A 22,672-nucleotide genomic window follows, 5' to 3' on the forward strand; every position below is an offset into this window, starting at 1 on the left:
TTACTCGAAATTATGCAAATAATCAATAATGAGCAATTTGGAGGCTGCATAATGTATTATAATGATGATGATGAGAACATACAGGTCCTTCTCAAAAAATTAGCATATAGTGTTAAATTTCATTATTTACCATAATGTAATGATTACAATTAAACTTTCATATATTATAGATTCATTATCCACCAACTGAAATTTGTCAGGTCTTTTATTGTTTTAATACTGATGATTTTGGCATACAACTCCTGATAACCCAAAAAACCTGTCTCAATAAATTAGCATATTTCACCCGTCCAATCAAATAAAAGTGTTTTTTAATAACAAACAAAAAAACCATCAAATAATAATGTTCAGTTATGCACTCAATACTTGGTCGGGAATCCTTTGGCAGAAATGACTGCTTCAATGCGGCGTGGCATGGAGGCAATCAGCCTGTGACACTGCTGAGATGTTATGGAGGCCCAGGATGCTTCAATAGCGGCCTTAAGCTCATCCAGAGTGTTGGGTCTTGCGTCTCTCAACTTTCTCTTCACAATATCCCACAGATTCTCTATGGGGTTCAGGTCAGGAGAGTTGGCAGGCCAATTGAGCACAGTAATACCATGGTCAGTAAACCATTTACCAGTGGTTTTGGCACTGTGAGCAGGTGCCAGGTCGTGCTGAAAAATGAAATCTTCATCTCCATAAAGCATTTCAGCCGATGGAAGCATGAAGTGCTCCAAAATCTCCTGATAGCTAGCTGCATTGACCCTGCCCTTGATGAAACACAGTGGACCAACACCAGCAGCTGACATGGCACCCCACACCATCACTGACTGTGGGTACTTGACACTGGACTTCAGGCATTTTGGCATTTCCTTCTCCCCAGTCTTCCTCCAGACTCTGGCACCTTGATTTCCGAATGACATGCAAAATTTGCTTTCATCAGAAAAAAGTACTTGGGACCACTTAGCAACAGTCCAGTGCTGCTTCTCTGTAGCCCAGGTCAGGCGCTTCTGCCGCTGTTTATGGTTCAAAAGTGGCTTTACCTGGGGAATGCGGCACCTGTAGCCCATTTCCTGCACACGCCTGTGCACGGTGGCTCTGGATGTTTCCACACCACTCAGTCCACTGCTTCCTCAGGTTCCCCAAGGTCTGGAATCGGTCCTTCTCCACAATCTTCCTCAGGGTCCGGTCACCTCTTCTCGTTGTACAGCGTTTTCTGCCACATTGTTTCCTTCCAACAGACTTACCATTGAGGTGCCTTGATACAGCACTCTGGGAACAGCCTATTTGTTGAGAAATTTCTTTCTGGGTCTTACCCTCTTGCTTGAGGGTGTCAATGATGGCCTTCTTGACATCTGTCAGGTCGCTAGTCTTACCCATGATGGGGGTTTTGAGTAATGAACCAGGCAGGGAGTTTTTAAAAGCCTCAGGTATCTTTTGCATGTGTTTAGAGTTAATTAGTTGATTCAGAAGATTAGGGTAATAGGTCGTTTAGAGAACCTTTTCTTGATATGCTAATTTATTGAGACAGGTTTTTTGGGTTATCAGGAGTTGTATGCCAAAATCATCAGTATTAAAACAATAAAAGACCTGACAAATTTCAGTTGGTGGATAATGAATCTATAATATATGAAAGTTTAATTGTAATCATTACATTATGGTAAATAATTAAATTTTACACTATATGCTAATTTTTTGAGAAGGACCTGTAGAGCTACAACCGTCTGATGCCGCAGCTGAAACCACAAATATTTCCATGATTACAACAGTTATAAACATTTATAAAAGCAGAGCACTGAAACCTTGGACTGTACTGCGATAACATCACAGCTACAAAGTGAGCAAATGGTAGCCAAATATGTGTATAAATAACTATTACATGTTCCAAAATAACAAACTGAGGACATGGCCATCATTCCAGCACACAACGGCACTCTAAAAAAAAACATAATGGCCACTGTGTGGCGCTTACAGTCCATGGTGTTAAGGAGCCCATATAAATTACCTAACAAGAATTAAATGCCAGATTTCTTACCGTAACAAATGATTGTTGACTGTTTTGGTGAAATAAAGGACAATTTTGACCGACAACTAACATTCAAAAATCTTGTCGGGTGAGTTGGATCTTTTTTTTCAGCCACTGATCAGTACTAGTAGCATTATTGAGCATACAAATCCAGTATTGGCACATATAGCCTGTGATGTGTCTGCGACCATCACAATGGGAGATGAGGGAGTAAAGGATCAAACAAGTGCCTCTCAAAAAATTAGAATATCATCAAAAAGTTAATTTATTTCAGTTCTTCACTACAAAAAGTGAAACTCTTATATTACATAGAGTCATTACAAACAGAGTGATCTATTTCAAGTGTTTATTTCTGTTATGTTGATGATTATGGCTTACAGCCAAAGAAAACCCAAAAGTTGTGCTCCGCGCTGGTTTTTGTAGGTTGTCCAGCATGGCTCAGTGATGTCGCTTTCTTAACCCCTTTCCGACATTGGGCATAATAGTACACCCAAGTCGGAATCCCTCCACTGATGTGGGCTCTGGCGCTGAGCCCACATCTTTCCTGGCACAAGCCAGCTGTTTTGAACAGCTGACGTGTGCCTCTAACAGCCGAGGGTGGAATCACAATCCACCCGTGGCTGTTAACTTATTTAATGGCGCTGTCAATCTCTGACAGCGGCATTTAACGTGATTGCGCTGCAAGCGTACACTTTTTGTATTGAAGAACTGAAATAAATTAACTTTTTGATGATATTCTAATTTTGTGAGAAGCACCTCTATGTCTAGAGCCTCAAAGATACTGTGGCTGCTATTTGGAAGATCCTGCAGATGCGATAGGGAGCCTGGAATTTCCAGTGCCGCTGCACTGAAGGATCTTGTTGGTGCCATAGTTGGGAATATGGGGTGCCATGCTGAATTTTCGACAAGCATTTGTGCTTTACAAATATACAACAAAATGGCACTGCAAAGTGGTAATGATATCACCAAGCTCAATGTGTAGGCTCACATGGTGAGGTAGATCTTCCAAGCCTGAGGTCCAAATAGCCACATGGGTCAAAGGCATCGGTGAAGCAGGCTGGAAAGAAACGTGGGACTCCGAACAATGGTTGAGCACACCAAATACTGGAGACTAGAGTCTTAATACTATGGCACAGGTGTGCATCTTAGTGGGCCTTAAATAGTATGAAGGAAGCGACATAACTGATCCATGCTGGACAACCTGCAAAACCCAGCGCGGAGCACAACAGAGGGCAGCAGACCGAGGAGAAGAAAGCAGAGCCACTCAATCCCTTTTGCACACAACCACAAAAATAGAAGGTGTGAGCTTTCCACCATATACAAGGTTGTTTGGCTTCATAATTTTTTTCTGTTACCTCTCTTATCTTACCGATGGTGGTAAATGATTACGCAGGGTCTATATAATTGTATGGGTGCTGTATTATGGATCTATGCCTCATGCAGAAGGCCATAGCGATCATGAGTCATTATTCAACAAGGAACTATAATGTCCTTGGGATTATTACATAAATGGAATCAGATATCTGCTGCTGGGTGGACACACGGAATCTAAATTGTACAGAGTGTAGGTATGAAAACTACCTTGGAAAATGAATGTATTCCATTTCTTCTGATGATCACCATTATCACCATGACTGTAGTGTGAATATGATACCTATGTGATAGCAGGCTTTCATTGGCTCTGGATATGAGGCTAATTGGAGGAATAAGTGCAAACCCCAGATATGTGTTCATATAATGCTGCACGGTCTATTGCAGTTATTCTAATAAGAGCCATAATTAGCCAGGGCTTTGTTCTGAGGCAGCATTCACCGCTGTATCGATTCATCTACCTTCGGGGTTACAAATTAATTAAGTCAGCATTATTAACTCTGCCAGGGACGCTGCATGACATTAGTGACTTCCATAATCTTTTATAGAAATGACAAGCCTTCTAAACATTGCAGGAGAAATACGACTTATCTGTGATGAACTATTATCGCCCTCCGTACTCAGTAACTGACATGTTTATCTGCCAGCCTTGCTGCCTCCGACATAAGAAACGCACGGCACAGGAAGAAGTAGTGCTTCGATGGCCTTGATCTAGCCGACAGACCATGGTATACAGAATAGGTTAACAAATTCTGGAAAAGGCTATTGGGTAGATATGAAATCGTCCGAAAGATACTAAACCCAGCTCCCTACCCAGAAGCAATGGGAATATGATCACATCATCTTCTGCATGGTCTGCGGGAATTACAGGAACGTCAGATGGACAATCATAGCATAGATCTCTGCTCCGGTTACAGCCTACGTGCTGGTTAGACATGTAATTAAAGAACAACCAGACCTCGTTCCTACCTTAATTCTTAAGGGAACACTCCAGGCAAAACTGACACATGTAGAGCAGGCCTGGAGGAGGACACACAACAAAGAATCTGTCTTTGGTGGTCTTTGAATCCTTGCGTCATTCGTCTCCCACTCACGCACTTCACTACGTATAACGGTATCAGGATTTTTCTGAGTCAACTCCCAGCAGCAAATTTAATATGTTCATTGTGTGTCCACCACATACAACATCATTCAATATTGTCATCATAGTGATTTAGTTATTGTAATGTCAACAGCACAAAAAAAATATTATCTAACATTTAGGAAGACAAAAATTTAAACCCAATGACAAAGAACCCGCAAATGGTTAAGAATGTAAACCAAAAAGTAAAAAAACACAACTGCCACGAAGGGACTACTCCAAAAAAGAGGGGCAATAACGGAGCTCAAGACCCCAGATTCTCATCCTGTGGTATGGTCCCCCATGGGTCTAGGAGGAGCTTACACAGTGATCATGTTGGTCTTTTTCAAAATTTTGGTAAAAAATGTCTTGTAACTATGTTAGTACTTAGGTCTCATATGACATAATGTCACATGTTTACCAGGAGTTATAGTGCTGACATTGCTGGAATAGCGCCAATCCAGCAGGTGAATATATGTTGTGTTTATTTCATATGGGGCATGAGAGGTGAGTATAGGTGTTTTTATTTTAATGGAGGCACACATTGAGATTGAGAAGGGGTCGTCCTAGTAGTGTACAACCCAGGGGCGGAAACAGACAGCTTGGGGCCCCTGTGCAGGAAATGTGTCTGGGCCCCCCTCCTTTTAAGGCGACAAAACAAGGGCGGACACAGACAGCTTGGGGCCCGTGTCAGGAAATGTGTCTGGGCCCCCCCCCCTCCTTTTAAGGCAACAAAGCGATAGATAGATAGATAGATAGATAGATAGATAGATAGATAGATAGATAGATAGATAGACGCTAAGCGCCTGTGTTAGACATAATAATCAATAATGTCTTCCTCCACCTCCCCCTGTTCCTAAATCCATTAAAAATCCCCCTCACTCCAATCCCAATTCCCCACACCCCTCATTGTCCTCCTCCCCCTGCATCCTGTTATTGCCCTCTTCACCACCTCCATCATTGCTTTCTCCCCACCACTCCATTATTGCCATTCCACCACCTCCATCATTTCCTCCTCCCCACCACCCCCATCATTGTCCTTTCTACTGCCAGCATTATTGCCTTCTCTCCCACCACCCCATCATTACCCATTCCTCCACCTCCATCATTTCCTCCTCCCCCACCACCCCATCATTGTCCTTTTCACCACCACCATTGTCTTCTCCCTCATCACCCCCATCATTACCCATTACACCACATCCATCATTTCCTTCTCCCCGCCACCACTATTATTACCCATTCCACCACCTCCATCATTGCCTCTTACCCATCATTGTCCTTTCCACTGCCATCATTGTCTTCTCCCCATCATTACCCATTCCACCATCGCCATCATTTCCTTCTCCACCACCATCCCCATCATTGCCCTTTCCACCACCAGCATTGTTTTTTCCCCCACCACCCCCATCATTGCCCATTACACCGCTTCCATCATTTTGTCCTCCCCACCACCCCCATTATTGCCCAATCACCACCTCCATCATATCCTCCTACCCCACCACCCCCATTACTGTCCTTTCCACCACCCCATCATTTCTTTCTCCCCCACCACCCCTATCATTGCCCTCTCCATCAACCCAATCATTGCCTTCTGCCCCATCACCCTCATCATTGCCCTCTCTGTCAAAACAATCATTGCCTTCTGCCCCATCACCCCCATTATTGCCCTCTGTCAACCCAATTTTTGCCTTCTGCCCCATCACTCCCATCATTGCCCTCTCCGTCAACCCAATTATTGCCTTCTGCCCCATCACCCCATCATTACCCTCTCCTACACCTACACACACAGACACACACAGCAGCATTCACTTCCCTACAAACACACACACACATACCTCTGCGCATGGTATCCTGAAGCCGCACCATCGCCGACAGCTTCCTGTCTCGCACAGCCGTGGCGCTGAATGATGTAATTCAACCACTGTGTGAGATGAGACAGGAAGCGCGGACAGGAAGCAGGACAGATCCATTCCCTGCAGCTCCTCTCCACTGCCATTTTCTCCTGCAGGCAGCGTAGCTGCAGGGATAAGGGAAATCTGGCCAGGGGCCCCCCAGAGCCTCGGGGCCGGATAAACTGGCCAGATTGCCCTCATTATTAGCCAACCTGCAGGGGGCCCCTCAAGCCTCCGGGTCCCGCCGGTGCAGCCACATCAGTTGAACCGGCGGTATGTCCGCCCATGGTACAACCCCTTTAAAAGGTTTCTGTCAGCAGGTTTTTGCCACCCTATTTGAGAGCAGCATGATGAAGGAGCAGATACCTTTATTTCAGTGATGTATCACTTACTGGATTGCAATTTTAATAATCTCTGTTATACCTAATGCAGAACCAGTATTAGTTAAAATACCTCAGAATTCCATATCACACCTAAACTCCCTTTACATGTTATCTTTATATCTTAGGATGCCTAAGGGATGCCAAAACAATAAGGTGCTACTTGGTAAAAAGAGAACTTTAATTGCCTCTATAGTAAAGCGAATTGCCAGTGGTGAAAAGGTTAATACATGGGCGCTGAATTAATAATAGGCCCCTGTAATCACCATGACAACTGTTATGAGGTCATAAACGTATGACATAAAGAAGATTCCATAAAACACGGGCGCGCTGCCACAATCAGCGCCTATACTGATGCACCTGAGGATGTCGAGCTTGATCACGCCATGTAATGTGCCGACCTTGGTGCATTTGGGAAGTTCTAGCAGGAAAGTGGTTGTCTACTTTAGATACCCCCTTAGCATGTGAATGTAACAGAGGAGGGTCTGCAGCACAGGATCCCCTTCTGTTACCCTCCACCAAGAGCAGCTCTCCTTTGGAAGTTCATGGATGGACCTATGACTCAATGGGTGCTGTGTTAGGGAGGGAGGAAGGGCAGAGGGGGTATTTATCCTATTAGGGGTAATTTATAACGAACAACCCCTGTAACCAATTGTCCAACTTCTTGAGAGGTGGACCTAGACCTGTAAAGGAGAATTCGTATATCCACCTGGGCAATCAGATCAACCAACTTAGTTCTAGTATCTATCGCAGCCGGATCTCTCCCACATCCGGTATATCACATTTATAGTCTATATTTGTTATATTGTTCTTTGTAAATCTGATAAAATGTACAAATTGTAAAACGTCACTGTTACATCTGTTATACGGTATATCGGCACTAACTCTTTAAGCCCAAGGGAAGGGCGATCCTCCAGCCATGGTTCCCTAGAGGTTTCCTCCACAAGGGGTTTTCCTCTCCTGAGTGTCGGGGTGACTCTTCTTGAGTCGGGGGTTGTGCCATTTTGGTGTCATGTAAATTTTAATAAAGTTGTGACCGTTTGACACCTACGGTAATTTCAATGTTTCCTCTATTTAATTTGTGTGTTTCTGTTGGATTCATTTTGTTTGGATGTTGGAGTCCATCACATATTCATACGTCTGGACATCTGCCTGGCCACACAGGACCCTCACCTACTCGGTAAGTGCCTCCAGGGTTGCCCCTATTCTGATCAGTAAGATAGAGAAGACGCGTTGAGTATTTGATGAGTTTTTTACCTCAGTAATAGGAAACCAAAATCAGGAGTGGAACAATCAGAGGAAAAGTATAATAGAAACACGTCACCACTTCCGTATTTATCATCCACTCCTGGTTACAAATACTGATGTAAAATACTGATCAAATACTCAGCATGTGCACATGGCCTTACACTGTCAAATATACAATGCTTGGGTTAATTGGTAATGTGGGATACAGGCAAAGAACGGAGGATACAAGCATTAAAGGGAACTTTTCACCATGAAAATGCCGTCACCATGTTATAGAGCAGGGGGAGCAAAGTACACCTGGATTTTCATAATTTAAAGCTTTTCTTTCTGGGATTTTCAGTCCACTGGGCAGTGTTATTACTGACTGACAGCCATCTCTGTATACAATCTTATGCAAAGAAAGCTGTCAGTCACTGATAGGACCACCATTGAACCCAAAATCCCAGAAAGAGCAGAGGATTGAATATCACAGGTTATGATGAGGTATCCTCATAGAATATCAAACCAAGCACGTGCTGCAGAAAAATCCAATTCACATGTAGAATTTGCTGAGATTCTGCTGGTGCAGATATCCTGCAGCATTTCTGCGCGAATTGGCTACATCAGGTTAGATGAATTTTTATTGCAGTTTTTGTCTATTTGTGTGGTTGTATTTGTGTATAGTATACGTGGTATCCGTGAAAACTGCGGTCAGAATATGTACATGAAAAACAGACATCAGAACGAGGCTTTAAAGTCAATTTCCACCTATGATCCACGTTTTGTTTTTGTGCCTTATTGATTACATCATTTTCAGAATATATTATAGCGTTCATAGCTTCGTTTTTTTGTTTTTTTACTAAAATAAATGATAAAGTTCTGTCTGCCCATGGCAGCTAGTAAGTAGTGTTCAGGAGTTTTTCTAATTCGATAGGAAAACAGTTCCTAACCTTCCCTTAGTTCCAGCTGCGGGCAGAATTTTTTTACATTTAAAGTGGTTGTATTAAAATAAAAAGTTAAAAATCACAAGTTTGCGATTGAGGGAAGTCCCAACTGCGACCACCAGCGATCTTGAGAATGGGGATCGTGTATGAAAAAAAGGAAGGTCAGACGTGTACTAAAGCCCTATTGATTTTCGACTGGACTTTTGGAGATAGTCAAGGATATTTTTATCCATCCCCCCCAAAAAAAAATATAAAAAAAACAGTAGAGCACATGCAAGACCTATATTCTATCTACACAGGGGACTTAGGGACCTTTGTTCTCAAGATTTGCTGAGGGTCCCTTCAGTTAGACCCCTGTCTGGCCATTAGAAACTGATGACCTATCCCATGGCTTTATGGCTATATTACAGTGTCGGACTAGATTACCAAGGGCCCACCAGTAACCAACTCCAGGGCCCCACTTTTCAGCTACATACAAATGTGACATTATCCTCAATCACAAACTTATATATATAACAATGAGCTGGGTAGATTGTTAAATGAATAAGATGACGCCTTTGTCTGTACATAGTGAAGAGGGTGGTGGCTCATGTGTGCACAGGGGCCCACCAGAGGATTCTCCTGCTCTCCTGTGGGCCAGTCCAAGCCTGGCTATATAGCGAAGATTTGGATCTTTACATCTGTAAACCACAACCTCATTTTTTATGAAAAAGAATTAGCAAGCAAAAAAAGGCTTCGGAGGTAAAGATTCGCTATACAAAAAATCTTTAAAGTCATTGCTCCAATAATAAGGACTTGTATTTGGGAAGCATAACACAAAGGTATAATGATAAATTACATTTCTTACAGCCAGGATTCTATTCATCTGCCTTTAACAATAGAGGGAGGTGGAATACAGATGAGTCGTTAATTGTTATTCCTCGCAGATGAAGGTCTTGTGTAATGTTCTCCACCATATACCTTCATTGTCTTTGGATTATAAGCAATTATCAGATATGTTCTTTCTCGTGATGATATAAGACACAGTTTTCCCCTCTATATGCTCAGCTCTGCGCTGTCCTTCGAGATGAAGTACACTGCAACGTTATGGACCTGGCATATAAATCTGCTCCAAGCTCTATAACCTTCACCGGGAAGTTTGTCAAGTTCATTAACTTTGTGGTCATTGTAGGAAATTAGAACAGGGAAGGATATGGCTTATTTTCTTACTTATTTTCATTTGTTTTTCATTTCTGCATTCCAGTTTTTCTTTTATTCCATTGCCATACCTGTATGAGGACTGATTTAAATGTTTTGGGTTGCCATATATAATTCATTCATTTTTCATTATTTTTGTGGCACAATTTCATTTATGTGCACTGTTTACCATGCAGCATAAACATGAGACCATCCTTCCATTTGGTTCGTCTCAATGATACCAGTATGAAATATTTACAGTTATGTTTTCGTGTTTTTGCACCATAAATTTTGCAAATTAATTTTTGTGTCGCCCGCATTATGAGAGCTTAATATTTAATTTTTTTCATCTACAAAAAAAGTATATTTTGTGATCTTTCTTTTATGCAGGACTAGTTGTAGTAGGTGGTGTCATAATTTTAGAATACATATTACTTATTGATTTTACTTTTTTTGATTTTTGAGGAGGGGACATCATCAGACTTTTGGTGAGTTTTGCTAAATTGACTGTGCAGTACAAATTATATGATATGTCTGTGACATCCATGGCAAAAATAAGCATGTTAATTTTTCTATTGCAAAGAAAAGACGCAGACTAACCCATTGAAGATCTCACTCCTTTTAAAACTTCAACTGGATCTATGGCACATCAGCTGCAGATTCGCCGCAGGAATCTGAATATAGGCTTAGAATTTCTGCCATGGATCATCTCATAAATCTTGCATATATACCCTAAGTGTGGTTTTAGGTTATGTGCATGTTAAGTTTTCTTGAGACGGCTAAAAACGACGCGTTTTTTAGTGGAAATCATTTCAGTGAACGTTCTCTCTTTTTTTCATTACCTGAAAGCGGTTGTGTAGAGTTTTTCAAGAAGTTTTGGAATTATTTTGCAGCTGTTTGGACAGTGCCTAGGTTGGGGTGTTTCCCATCAGGAGCAGCTTCAAAGAACTGACTGGCAACTGACTAAGCATTTTTCAAAACCTGAAGCAGCAAAAAAATGCTCAAAAGACTGAACATAGGAACAGCAAAGTGGTTTCACAGTAGTAACGTAGTTAGTAAGGCCGAAAAAAGACATTTGTCCATCCAGTTCAGCCTATATTCCATCATAATAAATCCCCAGATCTACGTCCTTCTAAAGACCCTAATAACTGTAAGATACAATATTGTTACGCTCCAGGTAGACATCCAGGCCTCTCTTGAACCCCTCGACTGAGTTCGCCATCACCACCTCCTCAGGCAAGCAATTCCAGATTCTCACTGCCCTAACAGTAAAGAATCCTCTTCTATGTTGGTGGAAAAACCTTCTCTCCTCCGGACGCAGAGAATGCCCCTTTGTGACCGTCACCTTCCTTGGTATAAACAGATCCTCGGAGAGATATTTGTATTGTCCCCTTATATACTTATACATGGTTATTAGATCGCTCTTCAGTCGTCTTTTTTCTAGACTAAATAATCCTAATTTTGCTAATCTCTCTGGGTATTGTAGTTCCCCCATCCCCTTTATTAATTTTGTTGCCCAGCACCGGTGCACAACACTGTACACAGTACTCCATGTGCAGTCTAACCAGGGATTTGTGCAGAGGCAGTATAATAAACTTGAATAGGAAGAATCTTTCAAGAATTTTTCAGTAATTATTCAGACATTTCTTGAAGATGACCGACCCCAAAAAACTTCTCAAAAAAAGACTCACGAAGCTGAGAATTGAGATGTATCAGCTGTGTAGGTATATTGGAAAGATACCATCCTTTCTCTGCACTACTGACCCCTTATAAACATTGGACTGATGTCAACTGAACCTGCCAATAATAACGAGTTCGGCCGTCAGTCTGATGTGTATGGGAGCACCTTACAATTGATTGTCAGGAGAGGTAAGGATCCAACATGTCAGATTTTGGACTGATGATCCCTTTGTACTCATGAGATAAGCCCTTCCCAAACATTTCGGACAGTGGCTCTCGGCTCTCTCATAGAGAACACAGAGTGCTCCTGTGTATGAGAGAAATGGCTCAGATAGCCAAAGGATCGACCGAAGTCTCGTTTAATTACCATCTAATGTGTATGGGGCAGTGGAGGACACAGAGCCCCTGTGCAAGAACAATATATGGGCCTCTTCCAGTCCTATATGTCATCATATTGCATAATTCTACCTGCTTCCGAGGTAAAAGTGGGCCGTCTAACCCTTTCGGCCCCTGTGCGACCACACAGGTGTTATGCACTTGTGGTAGTAAACACGGGGGTGAAGAATCTAAGAAAAAACTGCATAAACCCCATACAGTTTTTGCTCAAACTAAAGGATCTGGACCTGGATAAACCCTGAGAGTAAAACTAGAGAACACAACTCAGACCTGGCTCCCTGAAAGGCCATCGAGTGTTTCATGTACCTCCTTAGGAACCAGGGGAGAATGCAGCGCCAGAAAGAAACCCAGAAGTACATGCATCTGACTGGACTCAACCTCAGGAAGAGGGCTAGAACTCCAAGCAGGATCCAATAAAGACTATCACCAGCAGAGAAAACCTGAAGGGGGAGGTTTATATAGTAGCACCTGCAATGAGATAAGACAGGCTAAATAGAAAATGAAAAACAACTGCTGTCCGAAAGGAATGGACAAAGGCAAAAGGTGACAGCGACAGAACCTGCTGTGGCACAGCGCACAGAGACGCCGACAAAAGAGCACAGGATCACCGGATCGAATCCCGAGGCATGACAACAGGTTGAACCAATGATATGTCTGACCCTGGCATGGGGGGCTTAATTACTTATTTCATCTCTTTCTGCCATTCATTATAACATTGTCAAATGGGTAGACATTAGTGATGATTAGTGATAAGTGAGTGTACTCGTTACTCGGGATTTCCCGAGCACGTTCGGGTGATCTCCGAGTATTTGTTAGTGTTCGGAGATTTAGTTTTCATCGCCTGAGCTGAATGATTTACAGCTGCTAGCCAAGCTGAATACATGTGGAAATTCCCTAACAAACAGGCTTTTCTCACATGTATTCAGCCTGGCTAGCAGTCGTAAACCATGCAGCTGAGGTGATGAAAACTAAATCTCCGAACACTAACAAATACTCGGAGACCACCCGAGAGTGCTCGGGAGCAACGAGTATACTCACTCATCACTAGTGATGATTGAACGTGCTCGGATAAGGTGTTATCTGCAATGCTAAGGTCCTAACCCAGTGTCTTCGGCGTGATCGAATAATATGCTCGAGTCCCCGAGGCTGCATCTCTCATGGCTGTTCGACAACCGTTACACAAGGACCTGTTGAAGCACCAGTTGGTGAGAATTGACTGTAGTCCTGCAAACATTGCAGTCACCCTTGCAAACCATATATTTTGATTTTCCAATAAAGAAGAAATGCTTTGAAAGACGGAGAGTGCCTTTTTTCTTCTACTTTTTCCAGCAACACATGCCGGCATTGCCTAACAAACGAGTTGCAGCTGTCTAGACATGCAACAGCGAGGACTCAAACATATTTTTCGAGCACGCCGAAGACACCTAGCTTCCACACGAGCATGCTTCGATAATGCCTTATCCCAGTACATTCGCTCATCACATGTAGACAGTAAACAATGCAAATTTCTAGAAGTAGAATACTCTGCCACTCAAGATAAGAAATTGATTACAGCTCTCTTCTGCCAGATTACGAGTGCCAAAGCTTAATAGATATGTCTTCTCCTTGATATACTCCTACAGTCTTAAGGTGCATAGAACAGGACAAAACCCGCCAGCCCAGTTTATTGAACATTTTTAGCAAAACCATTTGGCAGTTTCTCAAAGAAGTGTCAAAGTAACGGAGAGAAAAATGGAATTTAAGATAGAGGCTCTGCCCAGGAAAATGATGGGATAATCTCTTTCAGCACCATGGACAGATCCCTATTTTATATAACACATGATATTCAGCAATAGACACAATTACCAAGACTGTGAACAACATAAATACTATGAATAGGAACAGTGACAATATAATTAACTTTCCTAATCACAACTGTAGAAAGTGTAGTTAATAAAAGCCCATGTAAAGGGGTTTCCCAGCAGTGTTTAGAAATAAAAAAATGCTCATTTAATAAAAAATACTCATTTAATGATCCTCTATAGAGTTCTGCCCAGGTTCCTCGCTGGTCCCTTGCTTTCACTAATGGTGGAGACAGGCAGGGACAGTCACTGACTGGCTGCAAAGGTCACTATCTCTCCCTCCATTGCACCCTGGACCAGGGCAGTCTTCTCTTCTGGCATCCTTGGCTCGGCATCCTGTGTCCCTCTTGTGCTTATTAAGCTCCATGATGTCATGACATTGTAGGACCTAACAAGGAGAAGAAACACCCAGGATGTCGGACCAAGGACCAGGGGCACCAAGGTAAAGACAGTCCAGGTCCACCATCCAGGAAACACTATAATGGATGCCAAACTAGGGATCTCTTTGCTCAACTACACTTATACTAAATGAACAGCCATCATTGAACAGCACTCCATATTTCACAACAGCATTGAAGACTAGCCAGTGCTTCTAGCAAAACAAATGGACACCATCAGAAAGGAGGTCAAACACACAGCAAAGTTTCATATTTAAGATTCAAAAAAATCATATGATACATGATGACATATCTGACAACTACGTTTCAGTTATTCAGATGGAAATCTCCCATGAAAGGCAGAACCAGAAAGAGAATATGATGTGAACCCAAACGCCTCAAGAATGACGAGAAAATCCAATTTGTTGTAATACGTCAATGGGCTGGCCAACCCCCGAGGGACAAAACTAGCCCCACTCTCCTCTCTAAGCGCCACCTAAAGCTGCCATATTTGCCTTGATGGACAACTCCTCCTCTTGATGACAAAATCTGTATGTTTCATAATGATCATGCGATGCCCTCAGTTGCCCACCGAATATACAAAATGGATTACTAGGTGGAAATTATTTACTGCATAATTAGTAGATACTTCATGGCGGCACTAAACAAAGTGAAACAAATGTGATCATCAATGAAAAAAAAAAATTGAAATATTTTTCTCGCTTCAGTTTTAGAAACATCTTTGATAATTAATTTGTGAACAATTAATTACAAACGATGTGTCACTGGCTCACAAAACGGATGTTCCATTCTCCTACCCTTCTCTCTCTGTACAAAAGGCATATCACGGCTACAAATGAACTCCACTCGTCACCCACGTCATCGGCATTCTGAGAGCTGCCAGCAGAGTAGAGAGGAAAGTTTTCTGAAGAGATGGGGATGCATCTGGAGGAGACCGGGCTAACAGCTCTCTCGGGAGCATGATTTCTCCCTCTTTCTCCAGGACGATACAGATCACTAACTAGTTTGCATTGTTTTTTGGCTGGAGTGTTGATCTAACATCTGTTTGTAATAAAAGCTAGTGTTAATGCTGAGAGAAGGGATTTTATTCCAAAAGAATGACAACAACATCTCCATCATGAGCTTCCTTGTGTCCTATAACTTGAGACATGCACAATATGCCCTGTGTTGTCTCATAACAAAGTAAACAAAGTATGCACAGATTGGAGATATCGTTATGTAGAATGTGACCTTACATTACACATGTGCCATAATTGACGGCAAATACAAACCTGAGATGGGCAAACGGCTAGATACCAGAGATGAGAGGATGGATCTGAGGCAGATAGAGATTAATTTCCTGAAATTTGTGGTTTCATGCAAATTCAAACACTTTGAGATTCAATTCAGGGTTCACAAAAAAAGGTTGCCTGACACCATTTCCCACACTGCTGAAGATGAGAGAGTGAGGAAATGTCTCTTTGTGTGGCCATGTGGGCTTCCTCATAATGCCCTGCAGCTATCACATCTAGGGGATTATCACACCTAGTACAATGGTGGTCAGTTCTTGGGCCATCACAGATCAGCAGTTTCCAGCAGAGCACAATTTGTATAGTAGAGTAGTTTTCCATCTTAAGAGTCACTAGGTAAGTCTTTCTCCTGGTTAGTGAGGTCCTCTCTCTCCTGTAGAGTGTAAGCTCTTATGGTCAGTGGGGTCCTCGCTTTACTGTAGAGTGTAAGCTCTTATGGTCAGTGGGGTCCTCTCTTTACTGTAGAGTGTAAGCTCTTATGGTCAGTGGGGTCCTCTCTTTACTGTAGAGTGTAAGCTCTTATGGTCAGTGGGGTCTTATCTCTCCTGTAGAGTGTAAGCTCTTATGGTCAGCGGGGGCCTCTCTCTCCTGTAGAGTGTAAGCTCTTATAATCAGCGGGGTCCTCTCTCTCCTGTAGAGTGTAAGCTCTTATGGTCAGTGGGGTCCTATCTCTCCTGTAGAGTGTAAGCTCTTATGGTCAGTGGGGTCCTATCTCTCCTGTAGAGTGTCAGCTCTTATGGTCAGTGGGATCCTCTCTCTCCTGTAGAGTGTAAGCTCTTATGATCAGTGGGGTCCTCTCTCTCCTGTAGAGTGTAAGCTCTTATGGTCAGTGGGATCCTCTCTCTCCTGTAGAGTGTAAGCTCTTATGATCAGTGGGGTCCTCTCTCTCTCTTCTGTAGAGTGTAAGCTCTTATGGTCAGCGGGGTCCTCTCTCTCCTGTAGAGGGTAAGCTTTTATGGTCAGTGGGGTCCTCTCTCTCCTATAGAGTGTAAGCTCTTGTGGTCAGCGGGGTCCTCTCTCTCCTGTAGAGTATAACCTCTTATGGTCAGTGGGGTCCTCTCTCTCCTGTAGAGTGTAAGCTCTTATGGTCAGTGGGGTCTTTTCTCCTGTAGAGTGTAAGCTCTTATGATCAGTGGGGTCCTCTCTCTCCTGTAGAGTGTAAGCTCTTATGGTCAGTGAGGTCCTCTCTCTCCTGTAGAGTGTAAGCTCTTATGGTCAGCGGGGTCCTCTCTCTCCTGTAGAGTGTAAGCTTTTATGGTCAGCGGGATCCTCTCTCTCTTTCTCTCTCCTGTGGATTGTAAGCTCTTATGGTCAGCAGCGTCCTCTCTCTCTCTCCTCTCCTCCACATGTTTTTCTGCACAATTACAAGCTTTGCAGTATTGAGATTCATGCAAATGCATTAACCGCTAATCATATTTTTGGAGAAAATTCGGCAAAATCGAATTTCAAATGATCCGCTCCCCTCTACTATATACAGTAACATCCCACTGGTTAGCAAGGTATCATGGGTTTAAATATAGGTTTAAATCCAGGAAAATATTTGCTTGTAGTGTTTACACTGATTTTCTTCCACACTCCCAAACGATCTTTCATGATGGCACAATACCACTCTTCTCTGGCTAGACTTGGCATCTACTTACTGGAGGTCTCATTGCCATAACTCTCCCTAATCATGAAAAAGGGGGTCTGGTGTCCAGTCTGAACAGAGCTTGCTGTTGAGAATGCACAATCTATGGGAATGACCAGGATAGCCGAGTGCATTCCATGACTATCTTTGTCAGATCCTAAAAGGGGTTCTTCAGTCTTAAAGGGGTTTTCTCACGAACAAAAGTTGATTTTAATCAATAGATCTTGGAATAGTAATAAATTCCACAACTGGATGTGTTTAAATAAAATGTTCCTGTGCTGAGATAATCTTATAAACGTGCCCCTGCTGTGTACTGTGTAATGGCTGTGTCTGACCATACAGGAACATGGTCTAATCATACCACAGCTCCTGGGTGGGGGGGAAGCAAAAGGGTATACAGACATTACAGCAGGGGATCACAGCTGGTTATTTCTGTGAGGTAAAACATTTCCCTGCCATGTTTTACCTCACAAAAAGAATCAGCTGCGATCTTGCACTGTAATGTCTGTATACTCTTTTCTTTTCTCCCCCTGCCTGGGAGCTGTGGTATGATCAGACCATGTTCCTGTACGATCAGACACAGCAATTACACAGTACACAGCAGGGACACATTTATAAGATTATCTCACCACAGGAACATTTTATTTAAATACATCCAATTGTGAAACTTCTAATTATTCCAAGATCTATTGTTTAAAATGAACTTTTTTTTCGTGGGAAAACCCATTTAAGAAGAAAAGTCTACACTCACTCTTTGTAGCTGCTCATTTATGAATCGTGACATGTGGGATGTGCACACTGTCACGATTTCCCTTTATTCCCCATGATTGGACGATCCTGTGATCACATATATGTGATTTTCATACTTATAAAGAATTAAAAGAAGCCGAATGGGACTAGATAAGCACATGACTGCAAGTATGCAGATTGTGTACATGGGGTCAGATGACCATCCACCCACATGGGGAAAACAGGGGAATCGTGACTGTATGCTCATCACACATGGTTATGATTCAGCAATCTGCAGTCACAATGACTGACTGCAGACTGTTCGTAGACTGGAAAACCCCTGTAGCTTTGAATAGAGAGGCAGCACTCTCTCACATGTCGATCCTTTCCTTGTGATTTAGTGCAATCTCCAGTGCAGGCACCTCCAGCACAGAGATTAGCATCATTTATCCTAAACGTCGGTCATAAGTTGTAATTATGGGAACATCCCCTCATAGATCTCTGGAAGTAAATTGCAACAACAAAATAACGCAAAATTACTGAGACGTTTACTGAGAGTGTGGCGCCCCTAGGGGTATTTGCCACAAAAATAGTTATTGACACCAAATACAAATACTAAAATAGCAAGACTGCACTACCATCTCCGGCCAGAAGGGGGAGCTCCAGAGACTCCCCTTGATCTATTCTGGTCTGAGAGACGGACTGGCAGTTGGGTTGAGGAGCTGAAAGTGAGAGGTAACTGAACTCCTAACAGCCCTATGACGGATTATAGGCCCGTAATACCCATAGTAGGAAAAGAGGAATAGAGAAAAAGGACATTGTGAGAACCGGGTAGCAATAACCTCTACCCAGAATAGGCGCAGAGACGGATACCGGATCCGTGGCTATATTCATTATACATAATACAGCAACCGGAAGGAAGTGAGGTGATATCAGCTTCACCAGGGTAAGACGCAGCAACAGACACAGAGTTCAGCAGTACTCCCAGAGGGGGTAAGCTGACAAAAAGGACTCGGGTTGTCCGTCGAACCAGAGCACAGAAGAGACAGATTGGGTCGGCAGCCAGTTCACATACAGCAGCAGGGCCATACAGAAACTGCGCATAATAAGAGGTGGAAATCCTGACAGGGTCAAAGTAATTCGGGGTTCTTATACAGACTCCGGTGACAGTATTAGTGGCAAATCCCTTTTTGTTGAAGTAAATTAGTTAAACGTTTCAGCGCCTCAGTCTTTCATTTGGATCCAGGATCGGGGTCATCACAGCTGAGAGGACCTGCTGCTAATCAAGTAAGGGTCTGTTCCTTCATGATATCCCTTACACTGTGCATCGCCTGAGGCCACAGCACTGGGTCAAGCCACTAGTGACATCCCCCTCAAGAGACGGACCTCATTGATCTGGTGCTGGGTACTTCGGTCTCCCGGGCGTCACAAGAGCTTCTCCAGTCACCGACCTCGGTCACTTATAAACCAAATTCCAACTTTAGCATTACTGGAAACACTTTACACAACAAGCCCCATAGTACGGCCACAACAAGCCCTAGTACGGCCACAACAAGTTCCATAGTATGGCCACAACAAGCCCCATAGTACGGCCACAACAAGTCCCATAGTACGGCCACAACAAGTCCCATAGTACGGCCACAACAAGCCCCATAGTACGGCCACAACCAGCCCCATAGTACGGCCACAACCAGCCCCATAGTACGGCCACAACAAGCCCCATAGTACGGCCACAACAAGCCCCATAGTACGGCCACAACAAGCCCCATAGTACGGCCACAACCAGCCCCATAGTACGGCCACAACAAGCCCCATAGTACGGCCACAACAAGCCCCATAGTATGGCCACAACAAGCCCCATAGTAGGGCCACAACAAGCCCCATAGTACGGCCACAACAAGCCCCATAGTACGGCCACAACAAGCTCCATAGTACGGCCACAACCAGCCCCATAGTACGGCCACAACAAGCCCTAGTACGGCCACAACAAGCCCCATAGTACGGCCACAACAAGCCCCATAGTACGGCCACAACAAGCCCTAGTACGGCCACAACAAGCCCCATAGTATGGCCACAACAAGCCCCATAGTACGGCCACAACAAGCCCCATAGTACGGCCACAACCAGACCCATAGTACGGCCACAACCAGACCCATAGTACGGCCACAACAAGCCCCATAGTACAGCCACAACAAGCCCCATAGTACGGCCACAACAAGCCCCATAGTACGGCCACAACAAGCCCCAAAGTATGGCCACAACAAGCCCCATAGTATGGCCACAACAAGCCCCATAGTACGGCCACAACAAGCCCCATAGTACGGCCACAACAAGCCCCAAAGTATGGCCACAACAAGCCCCATAGTACGGCCACAACAAGCCCCATAGTACGGCCACAACAAGCCCCAAAGTACGTCCACAACAAGCCCCATAGTACGGCCACAACAAGCCCCAAAGTACGTCCACAACAAGCCCCATAGTACGTCCACAACAAGCCCCATAGTACAGCCACAACCAGCCCCATAGTATGGCCACAACAAGCCCCATAGTACGGCCACAACAAGCCCCAAAGTATGGCCACAACAAGCCCCATAGTATGGCCACAACAAGCCCCATAGTACGGCCACAACAAGCCCCAAAGTATGGCCACAACAAGCCCCATAGTACGGCCACAAAAAGCCCCATAGTACGGCCACAACAAGCCCCATAGTATGGCCACAACAAGCCCCATAGTACGGCCACAACAAGCCCCATAGTATGGCCACAACTAGCCCCATAGTACGGCCACAACCAGCCCCATAGTACGGCCACAACAAGCCCCATAGTACGGCCACAACAAGCCCTATTACGGCCACAACAAGCCCCATAGTACAGCGACAACAAGCCCCATAGCATCCAAGTCAGAACTAACAAACAGGAAGAAATCAATAATGGTGAAAAAGTGACAGAGATAAAAATCTATCTATCTGTCACATTTATCTTTATGTCTATAGATATAATTTACCTCAGATCTATCTTTCCATATCTAATATCTCTTTCTGTACATTTAGTACCTTACTATTCAATAGATATTTGTCTATAAATTCAATATTTGCATATATATATATATATCTCATTTATCTATACAGTAGATCTAATTTATCTCATATCAATCTGTATAATATTCTATAGCTGCTATTTATATAGCTAGTATTTATCTACAGTATCTATGTATCATCTATCCCATATCTATCTATTTATCTATCTATCTATCCATCTATCTTATATCTATTTATCTATCATCTATCTCATGTCTCACCATACTCAAATCTTCACTTTCTCCCCCGAACTTCCTATAACCCCACCAGCCATGATCCCTCCATATAAAGGTTATCTGCTGACAATTCCTCAGCCTCCTGCTCTTTCCATTTTTTGACATGTAGACACTATAAATCCCTGTCCCCACCGAGGCTTCCTCCATACAATTTCTACCCTGAAGGGTTAAATCAATGCACCACAAACAAAACACAAAGAGCCAAAACAAACAGCATCCTCCCACACTGCCACCATGTATCCTCCCCAGCCCTGCAGACACCAGGGCAGCCTTGGAGGAACACACAAGATCTTGGGTTAGATCTTCATCCCCCAACTCAGAAAACTTTCATCTCTTGGCAGTGAGCTCCATCCACCGTGAGCAGCCATGACAATAGACAGAGAACAATAAGACTATAGATACATGCCCAGGATCTGTGCAGGAGGAACACAACTTCCTAACTTTGCAGACAGTGGATGATTGAGATGGAAGAAGTGTCACCAGAGGCGATGACAGGGCAGCAGCCAGATTGGGTCTCGCTCCTCCACTTTCTCAGCTCACCTTAGCTGGGGCTTCTCCCACGCATCCTCCCACGCACTCCTGCAAGGCTCGCCCTGTGGGTGATGGCACCACAGACTGGATCGACCTAACCTGGAGGCGTCACCGTCCATTCACAGACAAAGAACCAAAGCAGAAGACCTGGAGGCTGGAATCAAGATGCTTTCAGGCAGCACAGACCCTGCTCAGATCCTGGAGCGCCTGCTCTGCCAGCAGTGAGCTCCTCGCACGCTCCTAATCAGCTGTCCTTGGCCACAGGATGGAGGGAGCAGCAGCTGCAGCGCAGCAGATAATGCTCATCCTTGGAAGCTTGCAACATCCAGTGGCTGCATCAGCCCAGAGCTCTGTACACTGGGATTAGTGAGCCACAGCTCCCTCTGCTGGGAATCCTCGGTACCGCAGCTCTGCTCATTTTAATATTTGTGGGACCACTTTGAAGCGCTCATTTGTGCAACTTTACCCATTACATCTAACTCAATCCATCACAAAATAACTATTTATAGGCAGCGTAAAACATTAGAATTGGTGGAGTAGCTTGAAACATGTGGGCCCAGCCCAAAGGCAAACGCTGAGACCCCCAATTATTGCAAATCTTTAATAGTATTGTTTTTTCATATGGTCCAAAGTGGTCTTTAGGACCCCTCCAGGCTCCAGGACCCTGCTGCAATTGCAAACCCTACACCCAGAGGCGTAGCTAGGGCTTTGGTTCAAGGGGGCGAAGCTTCTGAGTGGGCCCCTAATGAG

At 43.8% G+C, this 22,672-nt stretch overlaps 1 protein-coding gene across 2 annotated transcripts in view; it reads right to left on the reverse strand.

Annotated features, from left to right (window-relative positions):
* Positions 1-22,281, reverse strand: part of MTUS2 (microtubule associated scaffold protein 2) — an 866,587-nt gene extending 844,306 nt beyond the window's left edge. The window contains exon 1 of one of the 2 annotated variants that reach the window (XM_077298284.1): positions 21,932-22,281. The gene's annotated coding sequence lies outside the window, so the exon portion shown is untranslated. The remainder of the gene's footprint in view (positions 1-21,931) is intronic. The other variant, XM_077298285.1, reaches the window with a different exon arrangement.
* Between the last annotated feature and the right edge of the window lie 391 nt (positions 22,282-22,672).

This window comes from Ranitomeya variabilis, chromosome 3 (genome assembly GCF_051348905.1).
Source record: "Ranitomeya variabilis isolate aRanVar5 chromosome 3, aRanVar5.hap1, whole genome shotgun sequence".
Lineage (NCBI taxonomy): Eukaryota > Metazoa > Chordata > Amphibia > Anura > Dendrobatidae > Ranitomeya > Ranitomeya variabilis.